Below are 21678 nucleotides of genomic sequence, written 5' to 3'. Positions count from 1 at the left end.
GCATAACCGCTTCTTCGTTTGACGAGGACAGGTGGCGTGACGTTCGCCCCAGGCTATATTTCATCGTTCCGGTCTCTGAACTCAGATGTCAGAGACCTCACTTTTTCTCGGGGTCAGCTTCACGTGAGGGCGGTGCCCATACATATTATATTATACGTAGCGGTTTAGACCCTCTGAAAAAAAAATTTTTGGACAAAGAAACCTCAAGAACAAGAACTGTGTTCGGTGGTCACTAAATCAATCCCGTGAATACATCGCCCGTCTGCCGTAAAGAAAGCGAACAAATTACGACATTCTCATCAAGGGGCGTAACCAATACTGTGGTCCCACTTTATCTCCCCTGTTGAGAAGGCAGGAATCAGGTGGTAGGAGACACACCTTGGCTGGTCTCACCTGCTTGCAGTCGTATCCTCGCAAGGTCCAGTGGGCGCAGGGGGTAGAAAACCTGACCTGCGAGACTTGTCCCTGCCACGTCACCGTGATAAATACGGTCATTACAAAAGTATCTATCACCTGTCCGGGCTGCTATTTAGCCAAACCTAGCCCCTACAGTTACGAGTCGTTTATTTCGAATTTTTCAAGGCTGCCACTCGTTATGGGATAGCACGGCATTCCGGGTGGGTGGATACTGTTACCGCCGGATGGCGAAGTTCGTGTTCAGCCTGCCAGTCCACTCCGTAAATTCTGCCTCACCCTCCACCTCGGTGTCTCGCTTGCTGTGGATCGTCCCTTTCTCACACCCAGAGGTGGAGGTTTGGATGAACCGAGGAGATATTGTTAGCCCTTAGCGAGTCAAGACCCGAGAACTCCTGAGTAGGAATTCAGACTGTGACTTTTCACACGAAAAAAAGAGAGCGAGATGAGAAAATAGTTCCTTCTCCTTTCCCCCGCCCCCACCTGCCCAATGATGTTATAAAAAGGTGATAAGGCGGGAATTTTCTGGTAGGAGTGGTTGCGGAAGAAGAATGGAGTTACCTACCCCACATCACGTGACGACGTGGAAGAGCGGAGCAGAGAAGGGGTGGAGGAGACCAGCAAGCCAGCACTATGTCATCTTTTGCCACTCAGGCGGCGACATTTTATGGGCGGCTGGTGCGGTTAACGATGCAAACAGACTTGTCTTCGGTTGCAGACGATCGTAAACAAGTGAAAGATACAGGATGTGTGACAAATTGTCGTCTGCTGCAAGCAAGGGGTGGGTGGGTGGTGGGAGGGAGGAAGGCGACATGCTGGGAGCACTGCCCTCCTCTCACCCCCCAAAGTCTCGTAAATGTCAGGTATTGTTCCAGGAAGAATTAACAAGAACACACGAGCAGGAAGAAAGGAGGGTGGGATGGATGGGAGGGGAAATGTAGACAAATGGCAGACAGAGGTATAAGGAAGAGCCGGCTGGCTGCTTGTACGCCGGACTGAAATAATTTTGGGTCTTGATCGATCTATTGACTACTTCAAACAGACAGGTAATTAGTGAGGGAAGTTAAACATCTGCTAAAGTTGGATGATTATGTCATTAAAAAATATAAAAATATATAATGATTTTTGAATACTTGTAAAGCAACTTTTTGGCTAAACGTATGCAGAGAAATAGAAGGTAGGAGTGGGAGGGACAGAAGAGAGACAAGACAACCAAAGTCATACACACATTTCTAACATAAATAAAAATAAGTACAAACCACCATTCAACCCTAGAAAAATTTGCAAACGGTCATAGCAAGGACATGTATAGGTGGACTGCTGTCTGTCTGCCGAGACCAACACTTTTCCAGTTGCAAAGTTATCCGCTGTTAGTCTCGGTGAGCCTAAACAAAGAATGTGACTAAACCGGAAGTTTTGTAGTCTCATGCCTCGTTTTAGTAGTTAACTGGAGAAAAAAATCGTCTGCCAGCAGTCCAGTAATACAAGTTCGCGATCATAGTGCCCAGTGTCATTGCACCACAGGATAGCCGCTGCAAGCTGGCCACTTCACTGCGGTTACTCAGTGCCTAGTCATCTGTCACTCGTCGACACCTCGGAAAGACTTGTGTGGAGTGAGGGTAGCTAACAGGTGGACTCGAGGTGGCGGGTGAAGCGTGTCTGCCAGAGGTGGGGTGGCGGGTACGGAAGCCTCGTTAATCTATCTTAACGGCGTCACTACACTGGAACACTGGCTTTAGGTTGCACGGGGGTGCTCTGATCACCTGACCTTTGGCCCCGGCTCAAGCATCCACAGTCCTTCGCGCGGGATCCCCGTGAACAAGCCGTTGATGGATGGAATATTCATGCGGTCACCCATTCGTGGTCGACCGACCGAGAAAAAGAATCAGGAGCGTTTCCCTAGCGACATATGAAGCCGAGAGGCAGGGGTGGGAGTGAGGGAGGAAAGGGGAAGAGAAGAAGAGAGCTTTGTTAACATAACTGTCGTTTAAGAGTCGTTTCAGTCGATGTGTATACTGATATACATACGTCTGAGCTCATTGACTTGCATATCAACATCGTCGACAAACATGAATATGATTCACGATACAGTGTTCGCCTGCTGAGGCAAGAAATCGTTTAAATTCTATAATTTAAAAAAATTCTCGTTTTTGCCGTTTTCATGGCTGGGCGCGCAGATTGCCTGCTGCGCACGTCCGGTTCAGAAAAAAAATTAAAACTGGTTCATTTCCATATGCTGTCATCCTGTCGATTGTTCCATAGCCTCCTACCCCCAACTCCGACACCCCCTCCCTGTATTAAAATGCAGATAATTACAGCTTGAACAACCAGAAAAAAACAAACAAATGCAGACGAGTCTAATTTTTCTTCTCCGCATTTTTCTTTTTTAAAATTCACAATATATAAATGGATGCTGAAATAAATATAAATAAGTAATATAAAACATAATAACTATTCAACAATAAAAATTTAACATTACATAGAAGTGTTTACACATTGTGTCAATGTCCGGTTGTGGACTGTTGGCTGTCAGCGAGGTGCAACTGTCAGCGTCTGTCACAGTGAGGGGTTGGGTGTCCTGGGTTCAGTTCTCGTCTCGGGCACGCTGTTCTTTCTCTGTGTGTGACATCTGTTTTCAGTGCTGCCTGTATCTATGCTACACCATGGTAAGGTGAAGACAAACAATTTCACGAAATGACAAGAAAAAAAATAATTTTTCAAAAACTAATTTCGACTAGGATTCTCATTTCCCAACTTCTCAAAGACCACAGTCCTTTTTAGCAGAACGGTCAGCTTCTGGCTGAAATTGAAGATCTTTGTGGATTTGATGTTGGCAATTTGTACCTGTGAACCTGTTTTATGCTCTGAACCTAATTTCTTACACGTGTTGCGCGGGGCTGTGGTTCTTCGCCGGCTGTTGTTGGCCACGAGAAGCAGTCCATCAGCGGTTTATTGGGAGCAGGGTTTCAATGGCTGTTTGTGCACATTTCTTCCTTTCATACTCGTCAGGAGAGGAGGGTGATGTGAGTGACATTTGTGTGATGGGGATGGAGATTTGAAAGGAACCCCCCACGGATGTGTGGTAGAGAGGGACGAAAGTAGTATAACAGGGTATAACAAGGTCTCCCGATATAACCAGTTGGCGAGTCGCGAACAGAGACCTCCAGACTCACTTTAAATTATTTCACAATGTTGATGATGATGATGATGATGATTATGTAGGAAGCGTGTAATAAAATCATCTCTCTCTCACACACACACCCACATATAAACACGTGCACGCATATACAATGGGGGAAAAAAATGTGAGAGTGAGAGACTGAGGAGAGAAAGAAGAGAGAATGTTTGAGAGAAAAAAGTGCGTGAGAGACACAGGAGAAGAGATAGAAGAAAAAAATTAAGACTAAACGAAGAGAGGAGGCGAGAGAGAGGATAGAGATTGTGAGAAAAATGTCTGTCATTGACCTTTACCCCTGACATCTCAATGAAGTATTGTATCACTGTATTGTCGAGGGTTGTCTCTCCTAAAGCGAAACTGAAGGATGGGTAGTGACTATAAACAGTCAACACTTTAAATTATTTCACAGTCAACTCTGTAAACAAACCTCAGTCAAGTCTGTACTCACACCATAATAAACTATAAACAAATTGTAATCTCCGAGTCGTGTCTGTGGATAGAAACTTTGTGTCGTCTGCTCGCAGCTTATTACTTGCAGGCCGACGAGAGTGCGAACAGTCAAGAAGAGAAAGAGAGAGATGGGATGAGGGAGAGAGAAAAAAGTTCCCAAAACAACCAGTGTGTTATTCAAATATATTTTTCTGACAATTTTTCAACTTCCCCCGCTCTGCTGCTTAGTAGCCATGCATTCCCACTTGCTTCTCTTTGCGAATCACAGTGATGGCGACGATGTTCGGTTATCAAACGAGTTCGGGTGGATGATGTAGGGAAGAGAGTCGGGTGGGTTGAGGATGGAGTGGAGGGGTAGGGGTTTGGTCGGGTGATGTGTCCGATCCAGTGCGCTTGTCTTTAATGTATAACCAACTCTGTTTTACTAATTAAACTTTCCCTTCAACTTCCTTCGTAACTTTTCCATCATTTTCTCCTTTTTCATTTTTTCCTCCTTCTTTCTCTCTCTCTTCGCTGTTTCCTGTTCTACGAGACTTCTCGCTCGCGCCAATTCTCTGCTCTCTGGGGTCTCATCATGATGAGAGTGCACTCTCCTTCTCCCTCCCGTCCTGAGGTTCCATAAAGCACGGCGCCATGTCAGGCCGGAGATGGGTGTAGACTGAAAACAAATTAACTGTTGTCAGTCCCCGCGCTGTGAATGCGAGTTTTATGAACTAGGGTCGGTTCATGGAGCCGGAGTGAACCTCCTGCCGCCTCCGAGGGCCTCATGAATATGCATAGGCATGGCTGGGAGGCCTTTTAGTTCGGTTAAAGCAGCGGTTGTCAGACTAAGGAGGGTTTTTTTTCCGACCGTTGAAATGCGCCCTCGCCATTATTTCTGATCTTTTAGTATGGCGGTCGTCCATGCCACAAATACCTCATGTAGATATCGATATAAATATGATAGGATGTTTAAAAATGTCATTACAGACCATAGACCTGTATGTCACTGTTTGTTTCCTTCGTCCTTCTATTCATTCATTTTTTCAAACCTCCTCGTCTCCGTGTATCTCATTCATTCTCTTGTCTGTATATCCAGCCCCCGGACCTTTCATCTCTTCACGTTTCATTCAGTTATTTATTTATTCAATATGTCTGTTTCTCTGATACACGCTCTGTCTCAGAATATCTCATTTATTAGTTCATTCTCTTTATCTCTTTACCCAGACCACACACCTGTCTCTACAGTCTTCATTCACTCATTTATTCATTCTTCATGTCTGTCAGTCCCCGTGATTTACCTTTCCGTCTCTGCATGTGTGATTCATTCATTTATTTATTCAAGATCTCTGTCTGTTTCTCTAAACGACAAAACTCTTTTGTCTCAGCATGTCTTATTTGTTTATTCAGTCTTTCTTTGACTATTCTTTTTTTCTTTCTCTCGTCAGTGCTGCCTTATTTTTCTACTAACTTTTTATTTCGATGGTTGGTGTCATCATAACTCTCAACTTGTCTTTTTATTTCTATTTTATGGACCTACTGACTGGATAAGACCTGATATTGATGTAGGAAGTGTTTGGCAGCGAAGCATACCATTTCTCATGGCAGGATACGAGACTGTTATCTAAGATGTCCAAGATAACGAGGGGTGAGCTTGTCTTTTTACAAAAAACTCCCATCAGGAATATCTTTTTATACTAAACTAGTCCGTGATTTAAAAATAGAGTCGTTGTGTGCGCATTTGTCACGTGGGCTTGCCGAGTGTTCCGTTTCTGCGATCTTTCCATCATGGGAAAGCGCAGACAACTCTCAAACAAAGCGATCGGTCTATGCCACACACCGACGCTTCTCTCCCCTTTCCTCAACTTTCCCCGAAAAGGATTAATGGTGACAAACGATACCTAACCACGCCACCTCAGGGGAATATTAAGGGGAAAGAATTTGTCACCTGACACTTTGTATTATAAATTTTTTTCCTTTCTTTTTGTGCCCTCTCTCTGTTCTTTCTTTCATCATACTTTTCTAGCAGTCTATCTTTCCGTTACTCTCTCTTTTTTTTTGTTTGTTTTATACTTGAGTTATGGACACTCTTATCTGTCTTTTGTCTCTGTCTCTCGCTAGAATTGGTTGTTTGTTTGATTTTTTTTGTCACTGTATATGCCTGATTTCATATCCATTCGTGTAATAGTGGATGGCAGCGGGAAGGTTCTGTACTCCTGTTGTCATTTTTATGTCGAGGTTGCTGTCGCAGGACATTAGCATGGCACAGTGTTTAGAAGAACAGAAACATCCTATAAATAACAAACTAAAAAACATCTCGTGCACATTTTTATCACAAGGAATTATTACACCTAATCAGGTGAAGAGTCTGCGACAATTCCGCCTGTTCTCATCAACAAAAATGTAAAGGTGTTGACGGATTGGTGTTTGTCCATCCTCAAGGAACCATATTTTTGCAAGGAAGAATAAAATGGTGTCAATCCCCGACTCATCTATATTATCACAGTGTAGTTTTACAAACAACCCGGTGGAGCAACACAATTTTCTTAGGTCCCTCCCTACTCTTTCGTGTTGGATGTTTTTGTTGTGTTAACTTTTCGCGATGGCTGTTGAAGAAGTCGAGCTGCAAAGGGCTCTCGTTGCACTTTTTTGAGTGATTGCATAAAATCCGAAACGACCCTTCGCTGAATATTTAGAAGTGGAGGAGTGGAGAGAGGGAAAGAAAGATCGCTGTGCATCGCTCAAGGAAAAAAAAAAAAAGAAAGAAAATTTCCGTAATTTTTTCTCTTTCCCTCTCAAGAGTAACAGTTTTCTCCATTTATTTCTTATATGTTATGGTTATGTTTCTAATTGTAATAGCTTTATGCAAAATAGACTGTGACCTCGCAATTAAAAAAAAAAAAAGTCTTCAGCATGCATGTGTAGTGTAAAGAACAGACACATGCACGTACGGGAAGAAGAAAGATTATCTAGCTAAGGACCTCAGAACAGAGGGAGACGGCGATGAAGGAAGGTGTCGAGGGATGGAGTACCGCGGAATATTCTAGAAGGCTGATGCCAACCAGCAACAGGTGACCAGACTCCCGCAGCTGAACTTCAAGGTTTGGGAGGAGGGCCGGATGACACCATAGGGAAGCCTCTGACGGACAGGTTGGCAAAGACCTGTTATCAGTCTAGTAATGACCGCCACTCCTGCACCTGTAGGTGGGTGGTCCTGATCATAACCTGCAGGTGCATCCTGTGCACGTGGAATGGGCGGAGGGAGGGGATGGTGTGTATTGGTGATGGAGGAGGAGGCGGGTGATGGTTCTTTGTTGGGTTGTCGCTGACTTTACCCACGTCCATAGTTAGCTGTTATTTGTTTTCTTTTGTCGCAGCCACTTTTTGCGATTAAAAGGTTTCCGTATGGTGAAAGAATTCTTCTGATCAGTGAGCAACTTCCCTTAGGTCACGCCTTGAGCTGGGTTGGCGGGTGAGATAACTGGCGTTTTCATTATTAGTTTTTTCAAGCCTACAGAAATACAAGTTGATGGATGGACCCTGTAGGAATGCAGTGGGGGTCCTGTTTGGATAAAAGGCTTTGGCCCACGTTCAGTGTATATAGCCTGTCTCTCTCTAAGGGATGACCAATGTGGTGTCTCCTATTCCTGCCTTTGATGAAGCCCAGGTTTTGTAACCACGCAGTTCTATTCCCCGAAATAATAAAATTAATATTTATAAAAGCTTCCACGGTCACTATTGCAGTAAAAGTCTATCATCTGCCTTTGCGGTCCTTTGTCTTTGGGTAGACGGAACCTTTAAAACCATTTCCGCTCCTTCATCAATTAAGTTTGCTAACTAACCTCAGATTCAAACCTGTAATTAAGTGTTCGTGTCTTCAATGTTGCTTAGGACCTGTTTGCAGGCCAGCATTTATGGGCACGGAAATTTGTTTTTGTATTGGCAGAAGATGCGACCAGGAGAAACTTCTGCTGGAATCAGATCGTGTGGACTGTGCATCATGAATTTACCTTGATTTTCCCATTTGTACCACCTTGGCAACGACTTATCCTCGGGATTTACCGAGAGACAGGGGACTACTTGCGCGGACTAAAATGGATGAATGTGTGATTACAAAGTGCAGAGATAGGAGAGCAGAGAAATGGGTTGGGGTGGGGAAGTAGGGTTTGGGAAGGTGGGGTGTGAAGGTAGTAAGCCATGCTTTTTAAATACAAATAAACGTCAGTTTCAGTGGAAGCTCGGAATTTTACGATATGCGTTTCATGGGTCGTAAAGAAATGTTAGCAATGGTTCTCGAACCCCTCCCCTCCCACAACCCTCGCTCACGCATATTTTGAGAGGATATTGCAGAAAGAGAGAGAGGGGGCGCGAATTTCGGAGAGTGATATCCCTTGCTTCAGAACGGTACTGCTTGTCAACTGTGGATAGAAAGACAGAACGAACGTTAAAACGGTCCTTTCTTCTTTCCGATCACTATTTTCTCAGCTATCAGAGATAGTAAAAAAAAAAAAACAGTTTTAAAACGAACAAGGAAAATTTCTTATAATAGAATTTTGAGTGGGTAGGTGGAGAGGTAGCCATCCTCTTGAGAAAAGGTTGCTTTAAGCAGGAACATTCGGATCAAATTGTAGCACATCCATTCTTCTTTCTCTTCTCATTACCACCCTAACTCTTTGTCGCCATCTCTGTTTGGCCAGTCCAAACGTTGTGGATTCGGATCTCGTGTCGAGACATCACTTTTCTCTAGATCAGACCTGGGCAAACGCCGGCCCGCGGGCCGGATCCGGCCCGCCTCCTGTCTCTGACCGGCCCGCCCGCTGGCCCGCCCGCCTGTATATATTCTATATATACAGTATTGGGTAAAACTGAGTTAACTAATTAGTCCGGCCCTCTAGTCCATCCCAGTTTCTCATCCGGCCCTTTGGGAAAATTAATTGCCCACCCCTGCTCTAGATGCAGCTCCAGTTCACTCGTTTGGCCTGCGTGAGGTTTCTGCGAGGGTATTCCTCCATCCTTCCACCCTTTAGTCCAACCTTCCTTCCCATATTTCCTCGCAGTGCCAAATCACCTGTAGTTGGAGGATCTCCTACCAATGAAACCAACCAACCATGACCTCATGACACTGACGGCGACTTACCGTAACCATTGTCTATACGTATATATGACTCGTCCGTATTCCCCATTCCCCAAAACCAGCATCGCCGTTGGCAGTGGCAACCAGGCAGAGGAAAGTGTGCTGAGCATGAAAATTCCCCAGACCTGCAGTTGATCCCTCCCGCCTTTACCCAGCATCCAGAAGGCCAGCTAGTCTTTCTTCACAGGTTCCCTCGGTACTTCGGAAACGAGAGACCGTTCAAAAAGGTGCCCTTGAGAGTGGTTAGTTTTTTTTTTCTTTTTAGGAAGGGTGGACGGGGTATGTAGGATGGAGGGTAGGGGTGGATGCAAACAGGCCGTCGGGCTGTTTAGGAAAAGGATGTAATAGGCCATCACTAGAAATGAAATATGGCGCAGAGCCTGCCTCGGGCCGGCGGAGGCACTTCAAAGGGTTTCTTTCTTGGCTCCGTGAGGAAGCTGGTGCCGTTAGTGGCCGGGAAGTGCGGGACTTTTCTGTTAATAATTTGATGATGCACTGCGCCACTTGCTCTCCGCTAAATGAAACAGACACCGGCAACCACACAGACCCCCTCCCGCCGCCGCTGCAAAAAGGAAAATATTGAAATAACCTGTGAGAGAGGGTGTGTGTCAGTGGGAAAATGAAAGAGGAGTGAGTAGGCCAGAGGAGAAAAGAAAATCAAAAAAGGTTATTCCGAAAGTGTGGTGGCAAGGAAAATATACAAAAGAGGACAGAATTTACGACATATATATATAAAATATTAACTTAATATTCCATGTTCCGTCATTTGAGCTCTTGCAGCAAATACAAAAATAGATAACAGGAGAATTTGAGTATTTTTCTCTGTCACGTGACTTTTCTGATTCTCGTTTGTCTGTTTGTGTCTTTAATAATATGTATGAGAGGAAGGGGGAAATTGTGTGTATATATATGTGTGTGTTTTACGTATATGTGTTTCTGTATATATATATACGTGTGTTCATCTCTATGTGCTCATGTACGCACGTGTATTATGGGTTTGGTGGTTGGACGAGCTCTGAGAGACCACGAACTTGCATTGCTGGACTGCTGGCAGATGATTTTGTTCAGTTAACTGCTAAAACGAGGCATGAGAGGACAAAGCTTCCGGTTTGTTCACATTTCCGATTAACTACTAAAACGAGGCATACTACTACAAAGCTTCCGGTTTAGTCACATTCTTTGTTTCGGCTCGCCGAGACTAACAGCGGATCACTTCGCAAGAGACTAAGCGTTGGTCTTGGCAGACAGACAGCAGTCCACCTCTACACGTCCATGGAGAGATGCACACAAAAGTTCATTGTTCATTATGAACTTGAGGCAGGAGGCGCAGAGTCGTGCCAGCGGAAGGTTCATTTCTAGCGCATCAGAATACCGTCCTGCCAAAAATGATAACCTCAGGTAAAACCCACCCTCTCTTCACTTGCTCCCCCCCCCCAGCTCCCCATTGCTAATCCCTACATCCCCTCCCTCCCCTCTTCCAGCAATAGCAGCAGCCGTTGCACTTAGAGATGCCACGTGTTTTTGCGTCATTCGGGGCTGACTGCATTACAGATGAGTTTTAGAGAATGACTGACATCAACAATTTTAACGACCTTGCATAACAACCTTCCACATTTCAAACCCCACACCTCACTCCTCCCCACCCCACCTCTTACCTTCTCTCCTCTACCTCTTCATCCCCTCTCCTCCCCTTCCCCTACTGCGCATGCCTCACTGAAGCCCCGAATTGTCTGAAAGCTCGTCAGGGATGACGAGCTTTCTCCAAGTCGTTTCGGTGCAACGGAATCCAGCAGTTGGAGATAACCAGAGAACAGGAGTCGAGAAACAGAAGAGAGAGAGAGTGAGGAATGTCGTTGCAGCGTTGAAAGAAAGAAAGGAAGAAGAAGCGAAGCGAGATGTGCCGGTGCAATATATCTGTCTTTTTGAGGGCCGCCATGTTTCCTCGGCTTTCTGGTGAACTCGTGAGTGTTCTGTTGCCAAAGGGTTTCGCTTATTTGTAAAGGAACATCAACGATGCAGTGATGTATTGTGCGACGACAGCCTCTGTTATCTACCGCAGCCAGAAAGAGGAAAAAAAAGTCCATTTAATCCCTTTCTCTGTTCTCTGTCCTGTCATCTTCCTCATTCTAAATCTTTCCTTGAACGTCGGAAATGATCGTTTATCCTTACGGGTTCGTGCTCCGCGTTCTTTGGGGATGCAAAAAGCCGTTTCGCCCTTTTTTCAAAAAAAAAAATTCTTCTCCTTAGTCTGATTGCATTAATATATTTATATATCTGTTTACTCGGTGAGTGTAAGAGGTCGTCGTAATTTTTCACCGTGTAGACAGAGACAGACAGACAAACAAACAGACAGACCCTAGCAAACATGCACGTATAACAAAAACAGACAGGCAGACGGATTCTAAGGTTTTCAATAGAACAATTTTTTTCAGCATTTGAACATTTATTTTGTTTGTTTTTATTTAGAAGCAATTTTTAGAGAAAGTGTGTAAGTGGCGCTGACACTGTGGAATATTTCTTGTGGCAGCTGTGTTTTCCAAAATATTTTTAATATAATCACAGAAACACAAGCTTTCAATAATTCAATAATAATAACAACATTTAATAATAAGTGTTAATTTACAGAATGCTGTATCCTACCGTCAGAGGTTAGCTCAAAGAGCTTGACGAAAAAATATAAACACGCAAACATAAAATATTAATAATAACAGACGAACAAACAATTAATCAGCCTTTTCCTCATAGTTCCTATTTGTTCCTATTTGTATATGTGTATATATATATACAGGTGTGAATGTTTGTGAAAATGTGTATATTTGATGTCTACACCACAGGAATGTTTACCATCTATAAAAAGGAATCTTATACCCTAAGACTCCGTCTCCGTAATTAAGATTGTTGACATCAGTTGTGAGTGTTGGATATATTTGAGATATCTTATCCCCTCTATCCTGTGAATTATTGGTTTTATCCACCAGTAGCAGAAGGAAGTACTTACCAGCTTACTTGTGATAATATTGTCTAGATTCCTGATGTCAAGAAACTGGTTTGTTAGTGTCATGTTTTTACAGGTAAATCTGTGTCACTACCAGTAATGCCAAAATACCAGGGCAAAATAGCAGCTTTCAAATCCAGTTTATTACAAAATGTTTGACTTTTGCCTAAGTTTGTGACCTCCGACCTTTGACGTTTTCGGAGCCCCTTGACAAGATTTTCTTTACGAGATCGGCGCACGTTTGTACGTGATGGGAAATCCTAGTATGTACCTGCTTTTTGTGATGGGGAAAGGTGTTGTATACATGAATAATACAAACTGAATCATGGCGAGAATAAAAACATTTTAGCAGAGTTGTGTCAGCTACGAAGGTATAAAAATATGTCTGTTGATCTTTGTCACCGTTTGTTGGTAAGTTAAAGGTAGAAAAATATCTGTGTCCAAACCAGCAAAACATTCTTCTGTCCCATCTCACATTTTCACTATCACGGTAACTCTCTTGCTGTTTGTTTGTTTGTTGTTTGGTTTTACTTCTTTTTGTTCTTTCGTTCTTTCTGTCTGTCTTTCGTTTATTTTATCTTCTTTTTCATTGCTTGGTTTCTTTGTTTGATCACACACTAGTCCATATCTAAACTTTAACATTAACTTTTTTAAATTCGCTTATTCATTTTTCTTTTTCTCCTGTTTCATTTCATTTACATTTCATTTTTATAGTCACTCTCTTAATTTCCATCAGTTTTCTTTTTATTTGTTTGTTCTGTCTTTTATTTTCATATTATTTGTTTGTTTCTTTCTTTGACTACATTATAATTCGTAATTATTCACATCTAAAGTAATCATTTAATTCCTTTCCCTAAAGTCATTTATTTGGTCTTTCTTTCCATTATTTGTTTGGTTTCTTTCTTTGACCATACACCAATTCGTAACTATTGATAATAATTAGCTACATACAAGAAATGTAATGAATGTCTTCCTAGAGCTGCACAGCTAGTCTCTTTATTGACACTGCAAACATTTCTGAAACTTTACCGAAAAGTCTGACTCTTCCCCCTACTTCTCCCATCCACCCCATCACCTCCACCCCACCGGGTATCTCAGCCCAGACGAACTGTCTGACGCCCTCCTTCGGCTCGCACATGCGCAGCTGAAATATAAACTAACTCCAGACTGAAGTGGGGAAAGACATGAGTCGCTCCAGGTTTGTAAATACTCGCGGCTATTATCGACACCCGGGGTACCTGCCGGCAGGGGGAATGTGGTGGAATAAGAAGGAGCCATAATCTGGGTGCTTACTGTAGTGTGTTCGTACCCCGCTTGACAGATCATTAAACTGATATCTTCGGTCGGTTTTGTTTGTTTGTTTGTTTGTTTGTTTCTTTGTTTCTTTGTTTCTTTGTTTGTTTATTTCTTGGTTTGTTTCTTGGTTTGTTTCTTTGTTTCTTTGTTGGTTGGTTGGTTGGTTGGTTGGTTGGTTGGTTGGTTTGGTTGGTTTGTTTGTTTGTTTGTTTGTTTGTTTGTTTGTTTGTTTGTTTGTGTGGGTTTCTTGGAAAAAGTTGCAAAGTGCCATTGTTGTGGATGCTTTGACGGCGGCAAATAAATCTTTTCGTAAACTATTGGCTTCTCGAGGTTCGAATGATGATCACAACCCGGTGAAATTGTCCACCCAAATATCTTTGTTTTGTTGTTGTTGTTGTTGTTGTTGTTGTTGTTGTTGTTGTTTTACCTTAATTTGCGGACTAGCTCAGACAAACGGGGTATTTTCGAATGACTTTGGGATGTTGCCCACCGCATCCTGCCACGTTGGTATTTCGTGGAAAGAAGCTGAATTCTGGTTTCTTACTTCCGTTGGTGATGATGGGCACATGCATGTGAATGAGTGAACGATTTATAAACGACTTTAAACTGTTACCGAAACTGAAGTCGAATTCTTTTTTTTTTCCCAGAGACCACAACACACATCAGAAGATCATTGACTGAGAATCTGTCCAATCGGTCATTTTCGTTGACTGTATGACATGCTGGGTAAGTCGAACTCATTTTTGTTCGCGGAATTATCTTTCCCTGGCAACCTTCTTTTGCATGTTTTGGTGTTTGTGGATTTGCCATGACGAGGCTTTAAAAGAACTTTTTTTCCTCCTCCATGTTTATTTCTGTTTGCTCTCTGAAAATGTTTGTAGTCGCCGTTAGCTGTTTTTCATTCCACAGTTCTACACCTATCAGCATGCTGCAGCTTTCATCTTTCTAGTTTCATTTTCGGTCCTTAATTTTTTTTTTTATTCTTTTGTCTATATGTGTGTGAGCGGGGTGGGTGGACGGGTACGGGGGTTAATTTCTGACATTATCATGGCGCCGTAGCCATTTGAGGCTGACATCATATGACAGTTTGATTAGAAGTAATGTCATCACATTAGTCTTCACATTTCTGCGTTACCCTGTATATCTGCGGTGTTTCTCGGGTACCATTAGTACGCTAGTGTAACCACCCTCGCAGCGGGAGTCCATCGTCGGGTTTTGAAGCAGGTCGCGGGTGTCTTAACAACCAGCCAGATGGCAGATGCCGTCAAGTTCGCTTAGCTAAATAGCTTGTCGGAGGAGTCTTTTCAAGCGAAAATGGCGACTGCTTGCTCTCCCTCCACCTTCAGCCCCTCATCAAAAAAAAAAAAAAAAAAAAAAAAAGGAAGAAAGAGAGAAAAAAGGAAATAAAAAGAAAAGAGGGTTGGTTGGAGAAAGGTTATTTTCGTGCAACGTGGCATGCTGGGAAGGTTGTACCTTGTAGACAAACTCCTCCACTAGCGCTCGTTTTAAACTTCTTTAAGTCCTCTCCGTAAGGTAGTGTTACAATTACATACATACCTTGGAATCAGACTAATTGTAATTTTAGTAGTTAAAATAATTATAATAATGATGATTATCTACAGTCAAGTGCACGCAGTGTGTCTGTCGTCTGTTAGTAGGTCTGCTAGTGTTGCCTCAGGTAGACTAACGAGTTGTTCAGGATACACTTAGAGTATTTTTGTGAACAGAGCTCACACACTGGTGCTATTCTAGCAGCCCGGGTGTGACCAGTCATCTGCTATCACTGATTCTGCATTTGGTCTGCATTTGTTCAGAAGATGAGATCGGGTAGCTGTAGTAGAATAGTGGATTTCAAACTTGAAACTTCTCGGAGATTTTTTATTTATTATTATTTTTTAGTTATTATTATTCTTCAAAGGCTGCTCGGTATCTTTTCCAATGTTGTAACTAGAAGTGAAATGGAAAATATATACACACAAACTTATACATGTACGCACTCTTTCTCTCTCTGTCTCTCACACACAGCTGTTGGCGGATGAAGCGTGTGACTCTGTTTATGAAGAGAGGCGGGGCCTCAGAAAGTTTTTTTATATATATAATAAAAATGGGATGGGAAACAGGCCGGACATTTGAGATCAGTTAGACTGATACGTTGTGACCAGCCGCGGTGGAACTAATTGCAGGCCGGAAGTGGAAGGCGGTCGCTGTCTTTGATGTACGTGTAGATGGCGCTAATGTGACCGGCTGTACACAGCTGTCGCTGCAGGATTATGTCATCCAAGCCCTGGAACAAATCTGATGACAATTTCCCGGCAGGCTTTACGGGCTGTTCCACAGAATTAGGTTCAACCGTTTTTCTTTTTTATTTATTTTTGTCTATTGAATCTCTCCACCACCCATATTCCTCCCCTCTCCCTTTTTTTTTTTATACATCTTGTTCCTTTTCAACGTCCGCATTTTTCTTCTTTTTCTACTCTACTCTTCTCTTTTTTTTTTTTTTTGTTGTTTTTTTGTTGGGTTTTTTTTTTGTTTGTTTGTTGTTGTTTTTTTTGGTCTGTTCTTTCTTTTGCTTTCCTTCTTTTTTTTTTCTCTATCTCTCTCTCCTCGTCCACGATTTCTTTCTTTTCTTCTGTTCTCCTCTTCCTGTCATTTCTCCTTTTAATCTTTCTTCATTCCATTTTATCTACTTTTTCTGCTAGAGCGTTTGTCGGTATATATGTTTGCGCGTGCGTGCGCGTGCATACATGGTGTTTGCTAGCTTGTTTATTGGTGTGCTCGTGTTCCTGGCGCTCCCTGTAGGGTTTACTGGGTTTACAGGTGTAAGGCTTTCTTTACCTGCCATAAGGGGACTGTCGGATGCCCACCCCACTCCCTCAACCCCCTGCCTTTCAGCGGAATGCCACTGTATCCCACGGGGAGGTAGTAGTCTCGCAGCGAGGCCGTGTCCTCTGTAATTTCCCTTTAGGCACCCAGTATTGCGTGTCGTATAATTTCTACCCGAGGGACGAGCTGCGTCATTTCCGCTTTCGCGACGTCAGGTTGGGTAAATGTATTGGAGGTAGAAATGCACACGTCCTCTCTCTCTCTCGGCCAACTAACGAACTGGGGTTCGGATGGAGGAAAGCCTGCAGGCAGGTGTGTGTGTGAGGGAGGTAGGATGGTGGGAGAAGGACTGATTATCTATCCGATACCCGCCCTTACCTGGGACGCTGTGAGCCCGCCCTCTCCTGTCAGGCCTTAGGGGTGGTGGTTAAGGATAATCAGGGCCTGGAAGCAAGGGGCCCAGGGTTCCCCGTAACCAAGGGGTCCGGACTCCGCAGTGGTGATTTTCGAAACCGGAGATGCCTACTTTGTTGTCAAGCGACCCTACCTGAATCATTTATCAGTGGCGGTCCCCGACATTCTTTTCTTTTCTTTTTTTTTTTTCCCCCTTGACTCCTGCGGATTTACCCGAGCTTCTCATACAAGATAGTCAGTATGCTAAACCCACACAAACATCTGGTTTTGAAAGAAAGAAAATGAAAGGCCATCTGTAAATTTATTTGCTTTTGTATACATAAATGCTGGCTTTCCTTCTATCTTATATCCTGCTTCTCTCCCACTCCTTTTTTTTTTAAAATTAAAAAATACCTGTTCCCTGTTCTCTTCTTGTATCATGTCATAAGGTTTATCGCCATTATTCTGCGTTTTGAGCTTTTCATTAAAAAAAAGGCAAACTGGTTCGAACGAACAACACCAATAATAACAAAACAATGGACTTCTTTATGTGAACTAAGCTCTATGGAGCTAATGTGCCTAATTTTTTTTTTTTTTTACAATTTAGCCACCCGTAGCCGCAGAGGATTTAAAATGATTTTGTTTGAAGATACAGTTTGCGAGCAGTTTAAACATGATCGACATATCAGTTTCCTCTATTTACATTCATGAAAAATATTTGCATTAGTAGCGAAAGTCCCCAGCACTCAATAATATTTTCTCGGTTTTGCACATCCGTGGTTCTAAGTAAAATCTATTCAGGTTTGTGAAAAGCAGTTTCAAGTCAAGAACTCCAGGTAAAAGTTTTCATCTGCCAAATTCCTTGAGGTTGATAACATTTTGCTGTTAGTAAAATGACAGAGAGAGGAAAGAACTTTTTTCTTAAAAAAAAAAAAAAAAATCAGCCAAACTGGTAAATCCTCGTAAAATTTATGCGACCTGGTTCGCTTTGTAAACAATAAACAATAATACTCAAAGTCTCCAGATAACCGTCAAATGTTGACGGTTAGGACGAAGATGATGGCTGCGATGTCGCCATTGTTGTCTCAGTCTTCCCCTCAAAGCCGGAGTTGATCCCTACACTCTTTGAACACGCCCAGTGGAGATCACAAACAAAAACAAGACTACGAGACTGGTTGGTGACCCGTGCGGGGTCAGCCAGTCGACTCATAGATGGAATTCCGGACATGCGCAGTGTGTGGGTTTGAAGTTCGTTCGTTGCATTCGTCCGTGGCTTGCACGTGTTGCTTCACCAAGTCTGCTACCACCCTTTCCCCTCCAATCATTTAATAACCAGATTGTTTGTAGGTTTGGACACCAATGTTTCAACCACTCGGCTATTTGCTTCTCCATCTTTGGATACTTCCTGACAACCGAAGCTGAAAGTATATTTTTCGTCCCTGGATTCTTCTTCAGTCACAAATGCGCGCACGCACACACACACTCACACACACGCACCTCATGCTTTATGACCTCAGAGTCCTGCATAATCAGCCCATCACCGGCGCCCATTATAAAAGCAAAACTAACAATTAAAAACATTCCACTCCATGTCCTGCAGGCAGGACACGCTTGGCCGACCACGCGGCAGGCCAGCGTACCGTGTGCCCGGGCAGGCGGCGCGACACCTCCGTGACACTTTGATGGAAGCCGACGTGTCGCCGCCGACACGTTGCCGCTACGCCTGCCTGCTCGCGCACCTGATAAAACTTCCCAACCATGCCGCCGGCGGCATTAACATCGACTTGAAAATAAACCCTCGTTGCTTGTTCAGTCGCTCTCCTTTTTCAAAACTCCTTTTTTTATCTTCCCTCTCTTTCTGAACGCGTGCACTCTCTCTCTCTCCCACTTTTATGTCTTTTAGAACTCTCTTTCAAACACTTTTCTGAAACAATTTTTGTGTTAAAATTTCCGTCTCGTTCAAATTTTAAAAAAAAAACCACACTTCGAACATCTTTCTTAAGACTATTTGTGTGTTTTGCTTTTCAAAGCCTTCTCAAAACTTTCTTTGAAACTTTTTCCCGAGACTTCCTCTCTCTCTGTCTTTGGTTGTTTTTTTTTTTTAGCCTGCGCTACCCCCTCCACACCAACTATCTGTACTCCTGTTTCTCCTGAAATTCTGTCCATTGAGTTCCCTAGATGTCCGCCTAGTTTAAACATTTTATTTAGCTCTATAAATGCTAAAATCTTATTTAATTTGTTGCTATTTATTTTTTTAGTCACCCAGATACGTGTGACAGATTGTAGAAAATGAGTCTTGTATAGTTGCTTGCATGGGTTTATATCTAGATATCAGCTGCTCATAAAGTTTAAGTTATTCCCCATACATCTCATAGTTGTCCCGGCAAATTAGCATATCTGTATGTGTGTGTGTGTAAAATGCTTGTAAAACCACCCACCCCATGGGGAAATGGACCAAAGTCAACGAACAAACTTTACTGGGAAGGACTTTGGTCCATTTCCTAGCATTTGTACACACACACACATACAGATATGCTAATTTGTTGTAGCTCTGGTACAGAGTGAAATAGAAAATATTACATCGCAAAATAAACCGAAAGGTAGTGAAGTATTAGCACCTGCAAGAATACTGAAATCCAGACTGTACTACCTTATCCGACAGTCCTTCACATTCCCCTCCAGTTCCCCGGTCCGTCATTTGAATGGATTCACTCCTTCCCTCGCCCCTTCATCCCACCCCTATCACACCCCGACCCTCCTGACGGGTGTCACGAGCGTGGGGGAAGAACCCGGGGGCTCGTGGCTGTGGCCGCTCGCTCCACGGACCAAGAACAGCGCCGGCCGCAGGGCGCCTCTCCTCAGAAGTCTGAATAAGATTCACATCTTCCGGCCATCTTGTTTCGCCGCCACCGCCAGTGGCCAGGGCGTGAACTTTACAACCATTTTATGGGACAGCCAAGAGAGGTGGTCTTCCCTTCTAACATCCGGGAGACCAGTGAAAACATGTAAATAATATTCACTAGACAGCGGGGTGGAGGAGGGAGAGATATGGCGAGGGGGGTGTAGAAAGATGAAGAGATGACTGAGCGGGGAGGGGAGAAAAGAGATTGGACATCGTATAGTAAGTATGTAGGTCGTAAGACCATGCCTATAGAGGGTCGAGTATTTAATGTTTACAGTGTTTTCGCATCACAATGCCTGTATATGGTGTCCTAGGCCCGGTGACCCGTTTACCTTGACAATTCCCTTTGAAACTGTATATGATTGAGGATTGTTTACCTTCAACAATTCTTACATGCTACAACTTGAGTGATTGACAGGGAGGGAGAGTTAGTAGGAAAATTACAAGAAGAACAATTTCTTAAAAAAATAATTTATTTTTTTTATAATGTCTGGGCTTATACGACAACCAGGTGGGATGAGTTGGTGCTTAGTGCGTCCCCTCATTCATAAATATAAATATGCAACACCCAAATTTATCTGTTAGAACAGTGGGTGGTATGCATTCGACTCAAGGGAACTATTTTGTGTATAAGCGGGTAGTCATTCTCAAGGAAGAGAGGGAGAGGAGGTGAGTACCACCTCCCTGAGAAAAGTGGGGTCTCGAACCCTCACTTCCCTAACGACCTCACAAAGACCATGGGGCGACATTCACCTTTCATTCTTGCATACTTTGCCACTAAAAGAATTTTTGAGTATTTTTGGTGACTCTTTTAGTTGAAAATAAGCATCAGATTATTTACAAGTTAATTATTTCTCACCTTCCTACTCACACCTACACATGCCTCACTTACCTCATCTGCTTTGCTCGCACTGTTGAGTCCTGCGGCTGCCATGGAAACATCTCGCTCGGTTTATTATGTTTTCTAATCGTCGACATTTTTATTCATCGTCCGATGAATTTTTTTCTTACATCGCTGCTTGCGATTTCTTCCGCCCTGCCACACCGGCTCTCTCGATACACACTAGACCCTCGTGGGAAAGCAGTTCTGTGTTTTTACTAAACCAATTATGTGTGCTCTAGTTTTGAAAGTTTGATAAGTGGCAAGTCTTGTTTTCGATTATTTTTTATTTTATTTATTTTTTTTTTTGTAGAGAGAGAGAGAGAAAAAAAGTTGAGTTGTTGCCTTACTGGTAACAGATGGATATTGTCGAGGCATAATGGCGAAGATAGAGAGTTGGGAATACTTTTGTTTTTTTGTCTGCTTACAGGCAGAAGCTTGTTGCATAAAATTATTAAAATGGCTGCGTTTTGGTGAGAAGGAAGTCTTGAGAGTATAAAGTGGTGGAGATAATGGACAAGAAATGAGCCAAGAAAAACACTAGGGAAATAACCTCGTGTCACGTGAAACGGAAGTGGGAGGAGAGCTGGGTTCGAGGCGGACTTGGCGACTGTGATGCATTCAATAGCATTTCTTTGTTGCTGGTTCAAATACACATCGCTGACAAGTTATTTTTTGGCCTGCTAAATCATCACTGGTTGGATATGAAATGATCTAAATAATGTAAAATGGTTGATTGTATTACTTTTAAGTGACTGCTAAGTCCTCGTGTAACACATCCACACACCTCACATCATCCCCGAGTTTCATATTGTAGCGATGCACGGACGCTAGTTACAAATGAACTCTAACCCTGGTCTTCACATCCGGGGCTTGTCAGGGTTACATCACACACAGTCTCCATACTGATCCACATCTCTACTACTGACGTCACTGATGTCCGCTGTTCCATCGATTGCTCATTTCCAGGACGTATGAATGATCAACCCGAGGGAATGTCGAGGGCAGGATACCATACCATCCGACAACTGCACCTGCTTGGGTGCAAATCAAGGTACCCTTCCAGCACTTCACGGGCCGTTGCTTTGGGGCGGACAACAGGAAGTGATTTCTCATTGGGCGGAAGTGACGAAGTCGAGAGTCGTTCCCCTTGTTTGTGCAGAGACCCGTGTTTACTGTCAATCCATAAACAAGATGGTGATGATATGGTCGGGAAAATAACTGTTAAATTTGA

General features: G+C 43.2%; 1 protein-coding gene across 1 annotated transcript in view; it reads left to right on the top strand.

Moving 5' to 3' along the window:
• The window catches only part of LOC112567687 (cell adhesion molecule-related/down-regulated by oncogenes-like), a 206065-nt gene that overhangs the window by 46890 nt on the left and 137497 nt on the right, over window positions 1-21678 (top strand). Inside the window, exon 4 of the mRNA XM_025244431.1 lies at window positions 14094-14172. The gene's annotated coding sequence lies outside the window, so the exon portion shown is untranslated. The remainder of the gene's footprint in view (window positions 1-14093; window positions 14173-21678) is intronic.

This window comes from Pomacea canaliculata, linkage group LG7 (genome assembly GCF_003073045.1).
Source record: "Pomacea canaliculata isolate SZHN2017 linkage group LG7, ASM307304v1, whole genome shotgun sequence".
In the NCBI taxonomy this organism is placed as follows: domain Eukaryota; kingdom Metazoa; phylum Mollusca; class Gastropoda; order Architaenioglossa; family Ampullariidae; genus Pomacea; species Pomacea canaliculata.
The sequence above is the reverse complement of the archived record's forward strand: the minus strand, read 5'-3'. Positions and strand labels throughout refer to the sequence as shown.